Source organism: Jaculus jaculus, chromosome 2 (assembly GCF_020740685.1).
Source record: "Jaculus jaculus isolate mJacJac1 chromosome 2, mJacJac1.mat.Y.cur, whole genome shotgun sequence".
Classification (NCBI taxonomy): Eukaryota; Metazoa; Chordata; class Mammalia; order Rodentia; family Dipodidae; genus Jaculus; species Jaculus jaculus.
The window spans coordinates 107,634,158-107,643,897 of record NC_059103.1 but is presented as its reverse complement, the minus strand read 5'-3'; the positions used below and the strand labels follow the sequence as shown (position 1 = coordinate 107,643,897).

Here is a 9,740-nt window from a genome sequence, read left to right as displayed (position 1 = left end):
GAAGCTGGGAAGAGCTCTATAGGGCTTCCATTAGGATGAGTCAAGGCTATGCTGACTAAGTAGCCTTTCCCATCTTGGAAAGCCTGGAGAACCAAGTCTCCTCTGTTGTGACTCTCCTGCTATTGTACATCAATTCTTTTGTTTCTGGGTCTCCATGTCCTCCCTGATCAGGAAGACAGGTGACTAACCAGAAGGCCAATGCAAAATATGTGAAGTGTCCTGTCCCATCATCTCTTGTGGCCTTATGACCTGGGAGGAGAGGCCAAAATGTTGGCCTTCTGATTCCAGTTAGCTTTGATGTCTACACAGTTTATTAAAACACTTAGAAAGGAAGTTAAACCAACTTTGAAGGGTGAGAATATATAGCTTTTCCAATTAATGAAGCAGATCTAGTTAAAAAATGACACAAAAGCTTAAAGTCAGTTTGTCTAATATGTAAGTTTAGCTGTATTCTAACAATGGGGCCATATCTGGAACACAGAAAGCTAGCATGTTTTATATATAATTGATACCAGTGTAGGCAGAACATGTTATCATTCTTGAAAACAAATTTTACCATAATTTGACCTAGAAACTGTCAGGAAAAGATAGTAAGGCAACATAAAGTTTTGGCTCCTTTGTTTGAACAAATGCTAATTACCCAGGAAGGGTTGGAAACAGAACACTGATGCGTGAGTTAAGTCCTCTAACATGAAAATGACTTAAGCATGAGGCTATATCCTGCAGCAGGGAATATGCCTTGAGAGTTATAGGTAAATAAATTTGAAAAATCAAACTTTTTTTTAAAAACCACAATGTTCTTAGGTATGAGAAATTTACCTTAGGAAATTAAGTTTGAGTTAAGTGAACCTTTACCTTAAGACTCAGTTTGCCCAGTGGTTAACTTTATTAAGAATCTTAAAAGTAAATTTTTATACTACTAAACTATGAACAGAAATTAACATCAGTGAGCTGCTAGATTGAGGGATTTTTTTTTTTTTTTTTTCATTTCAGAACCTACCTGCATGTTATCCTTATTTTGCCCAATTTTTGTTGACTTTTTATTGTTTAAGTTTATATAACAGTTTTTCTCATGGAGAACACCAGTATAAGTTAGACTTTCTTGCTATTGCAAGCTCAAATTGTGTCAGACAGTTTTGATCATCTGCTTGTGTTGCTTGCATTGTTGACAATTTTTAAAATGCATGTTAGAGGTACATGTTGGATCAAAGAACCATTTTAGTTTGAGGTTTTGAACCAGGATAGTGGTGATCATGGAAGCAAATTGTCCCATCTGAAAGAAAGTAGAAGGCAAAGAATAAGAGTCTAGGGACAGGTTATGCCCATCCTGTCCCATATCTTTTAGTTGGAGGGAGTGCATCCCTCCAGAGCTGGATTTTGAAGAAAAGAAATTAGGTTTTCCCACCTCCTGCCTACAAGAGCACTGAACCCAATTTCCTGTCTTTCCAAACTAGGGGACAAATAGTGTGAACTATGTGTCTCCTGGAGCGAGGGGCTTCTAAGCTAGGATATGCATGCTCATCTTAGTCAGATAGTCCCTAGGCCTGAGTCCCCCAAACCTCCCCCAGTCCATACCTCTTATACCACAGCATATAATATGTATTAAAATCAACATAGATATATCAACATAGAGGTTTCTGCACTTGCTCCCATCTTGATAACCCAAGTGCCCCTGGGGGGCAGGTTCCTGACCTTCCTCTCTTCTCCCCACCATGGAAAGCCTAGGGTTTAGTTATAACCTGGTTAAGGATGTGTCCAAGTCTCTTATGTTTTTAAGAATTTAACCTGATTTCTTTAGGAAGGGTTCTATAATAATAATAATAATACCTGTTCCTAGTTTGGTAATCTTGATGGTTGTCTTCCTGTCTAGAGAGAAATTCTGTCTGACAGAGGTGATTTCAGGTGGTCAAAAAGGACAAACTGTAAAGAGAACCAAAGCTACATGCTCTTTTCACTCTCTTTTCCTTGTCAGAGACAATTGGCCATTGGTCTGGAGAACACAAGGCTTAAACTTGCTTGGAGTGTGAAATCAAGGGAAGACCAACCCTTTTCCAAGAGTTCAGCTTGCCACGATTTTAACTAATATATTACTGTCTACCAATTATAAGCAAAAACACAAGAAAGTGACAGAGCAGAGACACTGTCAGCTATTATGTCAGTATCTTTAACAACATGTAAACAGATGAAACCCTTAAGCATAGTGCCCATATTTGTTTAGCCTGAAAATCACTCTTGTTGCCTATAAAAGGAAACTGATTTGAGATAGGTTTTGGTCCTTTTAGATCTCTCCTACAATGCCTCCATTCCCATACACACTTTCTCCTACTTATCCAGCATTTAAAATTCCCTTTTCAATATTAACTTTCAATTATTCCATTTCATAATGCACAATACTTATTTTAACCATCTCTCTTAACAAAGAAGCAAAAAATAATTAATTAATTAATTAAAATAAAACCTTGGAAAATCCTAGCATTAGTGACTTAATCACACCATCATTGGAAACCTACAGAGAGAGATATCTTTAGCAGAAAAGTTGAGAATTAAACATTTTAGCATGAACATTCTCCCTTTTAAGTCACCAAAAAAAACCTTTCTATAAATCTAATCCAAAAAATGTGCCAACCAAACGTGTCTTATATTTGCCAGCATGTACATATAGACTTTATATAACCCATTGATTTAAGATGTACCCTTTTTATCTTTAAAATATAGACTTGTAAATGTGGGTAAAATATGATAATTGTCCTGGAGATAATCGTTACCAATAAATTTATCTTGCCTGGAAATGAGTTTATTAAGAGTAGCTAATGTCTGCTTTACTTAAAGAATTGAAATAAAATAAGTCTGATAAGGATTGTTTTTGTAAATCATTATATTCATTCAAAAATCAGGAGGGTTAAAGAAGGACCAAAAAAGGGAAAATGTCAGGGGAGAACCAAAGGGTGTGGAGTGGATACATCCACATGGCCTGAGGGCCCATGTATAGCCTTTCCCACCCTGGTAGTATAAATCTGACACGTGGTGAAAATTTCAGATGCTGAGACATAAATAGCCTCATGAGCAGGCAGGCTTTTAAAATATTTTGGGTCTGGGAAAGAATCCAGAAGTCAGCACACCTGGGTGCAGCGTGGGGAAGGGGCTGGGCTTGAATGCACACACCTGAGTAATTCTAGCTTGGGAGTAGCCTCTGTAGATAGCAAGGTGAATATGTGAGGTAATTTCCCTGTTAGTTTCCTTTTTTGCTGGAGCAAATCAAGGATGTAGTAGAGATGGACCTATCATGTAACAGTGATAGATCTCCCTCTACCAGCCATGTTCAATATGCAGACTGTGTGTTCCAGGATAGCTATGAATGGTGCCCAACACAAACTTGTAGATGACAGTGTCATTTCAATGTCAAAAGTTTGGGCACTCTGCAAAGGGCCTGGATGGATGAAAACTTATGAGTGAACTGTCCTTCCTTCCCACTTCTACTCTGTCATGACACAAATAGACTAACGGAAGAGAGAATTTTGAGAGGTTTTGATGTTCCAGCTAAGTATTTTGGATAGAGTCAATAGTCAATTCCAGGCTCACCACTAAGTATTCACAGGAGTCTCACAGTTGGCAGTGGTGTATTACTGGACCTTGTGCTCTTCAAAAGTGAGATCAATCTTTAATAATTCCTTAATACTTTATGTCTTATTAGTAATATGGCACATGGTTTCAGTAAATATATATAGCATTGAGGAAGGGATGGTGGTAAAAAATAAGGGGATAAGTAGGCTGGAGGGATGGCTTAGCAGTTAAAGCACTTGCCTGAGAAGCCAAAGGACCCAGGTTTGATTCTCCCAGGACCCATATAAGCCAGATGCACAAGGTAGTGCATGTGTCTGGAGTTTGTTTGCAGTGGCTGGAGGCCCTTGCATACTCTCTCTCTCTCTCTCTCTCTCTCTCTCTCTCTCATAAATAAAAACTAACAAAAAAAAAGAAAAAAGAAAATGACTGAGTAGGGAGGGTGAGAATTATAAAGGAAAGACAGAAGGAAGGGAGTAAAGAAATTGAAAGAAATAAATTTAAATCCAGAGCTAATCAACTTGAAAAGCACAGGACCTATCAGTTCTCTTCAGTGCTTGCATGTGAGTGTGACAAGTGGACTGGATGACTGCTGGAATTTTATACAATTAGGAAGGACTCCTGAATGTTCATATTTTTATTCCTCATAGCATTCCTTTAAGGACAATAGGTTTCATGTACTAACTAGCTCAGATACTATACTAATAGCATGCTGAGATGATATATATCCCTTGGGTCCTCAAGCCACACTGAGAAAAACAAAATGAATGACATCTAATACATAATAGTGATTAGATTCGTTCTTAAGATCAGCATGTTCTGTCATAAATAATAGGGGAACTATAAACTTGTATTAATATGTTTAAGCATCTCTCTACACAAAATACAAGCCAGAGGTTGTCATTCTTTTGCTGCTAAAGATTGTTCTTGTAACAATGACAAGCATTGAAATATGTGATTAATCTATTTAACACATTTGTTGAAGGTATAATTCATCAGGTCTTTGGCTGGATAAACAAATGATAAGTAATATAAGAAATCATAGGCACAGGCTGGAGAGATTGCTCAGTGGTTATAATGCCTGATGGCACAGCATCAATTCCAGAATACCCATGTCAAACCAGTTGCACAAAGTAGTACATTCATCTCTAGTTCATTTACAGCAGGAGGAGGCCTTGGCATGCCCAATCTCTCTCTTTCTCTCTTTCTCTATATCTTAAATAAATATTTTTTTGTTTACTTTTATTTATTTACTTGAAAGCTACATACAGAGAAAGAGGCAGAGAGAGAGAGAGAGAGAGAGAGAGAGAGAGAGAGAGAGAGAGAGAGAGAGAGAGAGAATGGGTGTGCCAGGGCCTGCAGCCACTGCAAACGAACTCCAGACGCCTGCGCCCCCTTCTGCATCTGTCTAACGTGGGTCCTGAGGGATCAAGCCTCGAACTGGGGTCCTTAGGATTCTCAGGCAAATGCTTAAACACTAAGCCATCTCTCCAACCCAAAGAAATAAATTAAAAAAAAAAACATGAAAAGCAATCATAGGCAATCTAGTGATCAGAAAACTCATGTAAAAATAGAAAGCAATTGGGGAGTGCAAAAGGTTTTATGGCTACATACATTTTGTGGAGCTTGGGATTTTGTTTAAAAAGAAAACTTAAAATCCAGGCTTTCTGTATATTTGATGTGCTATTTAAATGTGAAAGTAACATTTCAAAGAGCTTTATATTAGTGGAACAGAAACCTAATCATTCTTAAAACTTATAGAGCCAGTAATTGTGTGTTCCCCATTAGAACGTGCTCACGTAAATGTCCGTCCATTAGCATGCATTTTAGAGCTATCTACCGGCTCTCTACGCCTCAGACAGTGTGTTGCTCATAAGGATGACAGATAATGTCCATCTGAGGACACAGTTCAGGAACAAGCAACCTCTTCAACACCTTTTATGGTCTTAAGTATGGCAATCTGTGATTACAGGTAAAAAGTGACAATTTTACACAACTGGGGCCCACAGTAGTTAAGTGGCAAAATTGCTGTTATCATCCACTGCACTCATGCTCCACTGTGGCATTGGGACAGGGGCATCTTTCTCCAGCTCAGAGGGTTAGCTATGTGGTGGCAGCAGCAATAATAGGAAAGATTAAGCCTAAAATGAATCTGATCCTATATAGCTATCAAACTGGGCTCTTCACATTATACTGGGGCCTCCATTTTGATTCTGTTTTCATAACTATTCAAATACAAACTGGCTTAATTCCTACTGTTCCAACTTCTTAGCACCTTATTCACAGGAGTGGAAAATGCACACACACACACACACACACACACACACACACACACACAAAGTAAAACAGAAAGAAACTTTATTAAGAGCAATAATAATAATTAATAATAATAATAATAATAATAATGCTCAGCCAAGAGGAGCAATAGGCCATCTGAGTGGAAGAGTTTTCAAGGGCCCTGGTTATGGCCCATGGCTTTTTTTTAAGAACTACACAAGGAGAAATTAGTTGCTAGGGAATCATTTGGGTGGTGCTCTAGTTTTATTGATGGGTTTGGGTGGTATAACATTTTCTCTGCTCCATGTGTCCCATCCCATAATGCTTTTGATGTTAATTATAGGCCCACCCAGTTATGGAAAGGTATGATTTTTTACCCAAAAATTAAATAGGGGACAAGGTTTTTCTTATTTTAAATGTGCCCCAACCTAGCTTATGGCACATGGAGCCCTGCAGTTTCAATCTTGGATATATCCAAGGACATAATTGAATAGAAACTAATCACAAATAATGGTTGCTAGGGAAAGAGAAACCTATTTCATTGTCTAGAGGAAATGAACTTGAAGGTGGAGGTCCTATGTAGCCAAAATGTTGCTAAAGTGCATTGTGAGGAAATGGGTATATTTACTGTGCAAGCCAGTGTTCAGAGATGCTGAAATATCTCCTGTGCTGGCCTGTCTCACTACCTACTCTGTTCTACTTTTCTACTAATGCCGTCACTACTTACCACAAACTTGCTGGTTAGTCATTTGAAAGATGCCTGGGTTTGCAAGTGCATACTTTCCAATTATGATTTTGAACTCTTTGGAAATGAAAGTAGTACTTTGCTGATATTGTTTTTAAATGCTAAAAGGTATAATTTGGGGGGATATCTGCATTAATTTCCTTTTTTGCTTTCAAAGTTTCATTTCCTCCCTAGTCTTTCTCTATTATATTTTAATATGCCATTGACAAATAAAGGTAAGCAAATTGAAACATGTTAAAAATACTTCAAAAACAAAACAAAAAAAAAAAAACTTCAACAACTTATAATTTCTTAAGTGTGAAATGCTATCTTGGTCTCTATGTCCAAAGTGGAGATAGCAGCATTCTATGGTCTTTTCTAGAGGCTCTGTAGGAATCAGATTTCTTGCCTAGAGGCTGGCCATATACTTTGGAAGGCTCTGATCTGCATCTTCAAAGCCAGCCACATCTCATCTTTGATACTTTCAATTTTCCCCTGTCTAAACACAGGCACGGAATGCTCTCCTTTTGTATGGACCCATGTGATTAAAGCGGTTCCACCCAAACAAGGGAGAGTAATCACTCCCTTTCAATGTCCCTGTCCTTAATCACATCTTCAAACCCCCTTATGCAGTAAACAGTAACAGAATTATGGCTCTCAGGAATTGAAACACACTGCTTGCAGGGAACTACACTGCTTGTGCCAAGAATCCTTCCAGTACTCACTTGTTCAATAGTGTTGCATTATTGTAGCCAATGTCCCAGAAATTTGGCAGCTGATTTATTACTGTCTTTTAAAAAGCTACTTGTTATCAATGTAACATGCTAATTTAAACTTCCAAAGGCACACTTTATGTCTTCTGATTGCCAACTTGACAGGATCTGAAGTTACCTGTGAGGGATTATATAGATTAGGTTAGCCTCTGTGCGCATCTGTGAGGGATTATATTGATTAGCTTAGCCTACGGGCATGATTGTAAGGGTATATGTGGATTAGGTTAGCATCTGGGCATGCATATGAGGGATTATTTTAATTAGGTTAATTGAGGATAGAAGGCCCAAGTTAACTAAGGGTTGCTCCATTCCATGAGTCAGGGTCCTAGACTGCATTATAGAAAAGAGTTGGCTAAGCAAGTAGCTTTCATGACTCTGCTTTCTCGCCGTGCCAATGAGACCAACTGCTTCCAGATCCTGACATTATGCCCTCCTTAACAGCATGTACTGTTACCTAGAACTGAAAACTAAAATAAACTCATTCTCTCCTAAACTCGTTGTTGCTAGGTATTCGGAACCAAAACTAAAGTTGACTGAAAGACACAACAAGATCAAAGGTAAAACTGGAAGAACTACAAAAAAAAATGGCAAAAATGAATACACACCTTTCAATAATATCTCTTAATGTCAACAGCCTCAATGCCCCAACGAAAAGACATATATTTGCAGACTGGGTTAAAAACCAGGATCCTTCAGTTTGTTGCCTCCAAGAAACCTATCTTTCTACAAAGGATGGACACTATCTTAGGGTGAAAGGTTAGAAAACAGTGTTTCAAGCAAATGGACCTAGAAAAAATGCAGGAGTTGTTATCCTAATATCTAAAAAGGTAGACATCAATCCAACATTAGTTAAAGATAAGAAAGGCTACTTTATATTGATTAAAGGCACCCTCCAAAAGGAGGACATTACAATCCTAAAAATATATGCACCATAACATGGGGGCCCCAAATTCACCAAAAAATGCTATTAGAATTAAGGTCACAGATAACACCAAAAACAGTGGTAGTGGATAACTTCAACACCCCACTCTCATCAATTGAAAGGTCATCCCGGGAAAAAATAAACAGAGAACCATCTGGCAAAAATGAGGTCATGGAAGGAATGGACCTAACAGATATCTACAGGACATTTCATCCAAATGCTGCAGAATATACATTCTTTTCAGCAGCACATGGAACATTCTCTAAAATAGGCCATATACTAGGACACAAAGCAAGTCTTAACAAATACAGGAAAATTGAAATAATTCCTTGCATTCTATTTGACCACAATGGAATCAAATTACAAATCAATAGCAAGAAAGGCTATAGAGCATACACAAAATCATGGAAATTAAACAACACTACTAATGATGAATGGGTCAATGAAGAAATCAAGAAGGGAATTTAAAAAAAATATAGAGAGAGTCAAACAATAATGAGAACACAACATACCAAGATCTCTGGGACACAATGAAGGCAGTAATAAGAGGTACCTTAATAGCTTTAAGTGCCTATATTAATAAATTTGAATGGGGTGTTTGACTTCTTACTGTTTAGATTTTTGAGTTCTTTGTAGATTATGGAGATTAGGCCTCTATCAGTTGGATAACCCACAAATATTTTCTCCCATTCTGTGGGTAATCTATAGGCTTTGCTTATTGTATGCTTGTCTGTAAAGAAACTCTTCAGCATCATGTGATCCCATTCATTGAGTGACTGTTTAAGATTGTGAGCTACCGGGGTTTTGTTCAGGAAGTCTTTTTCCATTCCTATATCATGGAAAGTGCATCCTAAATTTTCTTCCAGTACTATTTGAATTTTTGGTCTTATATTGAGGTCTTTGATCCATTTGGAAATGAGTGTAGTGCATGGTGAAATTTGTGGATCAAGTTTCAGTTTCCTGCATATGGTTATCCAGTTTGTCCAGCACCATTTGTTGAAGATGCTGTCTTTTTTCCAGCCTATATTGTTTGTGCCTTTGTTGAATATCAAGTAGCTATAGTTGCTTGACCCAAAGTCTGGGTCCTCAAGTCTATTCCATTGTTCTATGCTCCTGTTTTTATGCCAGTACCATGCTGTTTTTATTACTATGACTTTGTAATATAGCTTTAGATCAGGTATGATGATACCACCAGAGGTATTTCTTTTGCTGAGAATATGTTTGGATATGCAAAGCCTTCTGCCTTTCCATATGAAATTTGAGATCATTTTTTCTATCTCTGTGAAGAGCACTGTAGGGATTTTAATTGGAATTGCATTAAACTATATATTGCCTTTGGTAGGCTTGTCATCTTCACAATGTTAATTCTGCCTATCCAGGAGCATGGGAGGTCTTTCCATTTTCTCATGTCCTCTTCGATTTCTTTCTTGAGTGTTTTTATGTTTTCGTTGTATAGATCTTTCATTTCCTTGGTTAACGGTATTCC

At 37.8% G+C, this 9,740-nt stretch overlaps 1 pseudogene; it reads right to left on the bottom strand.

Moving 5' to 3' along the window:
* Positions 1 to 1,042: 1,042 nt before the first annotated feature.
* On the bottom strand, positions 1,043 to 1,159 carry LOC123459133 (annotated as a pseudogene).
* Positions 1,160 to 9,740: the final 8,581 nt, after the last annotated feature.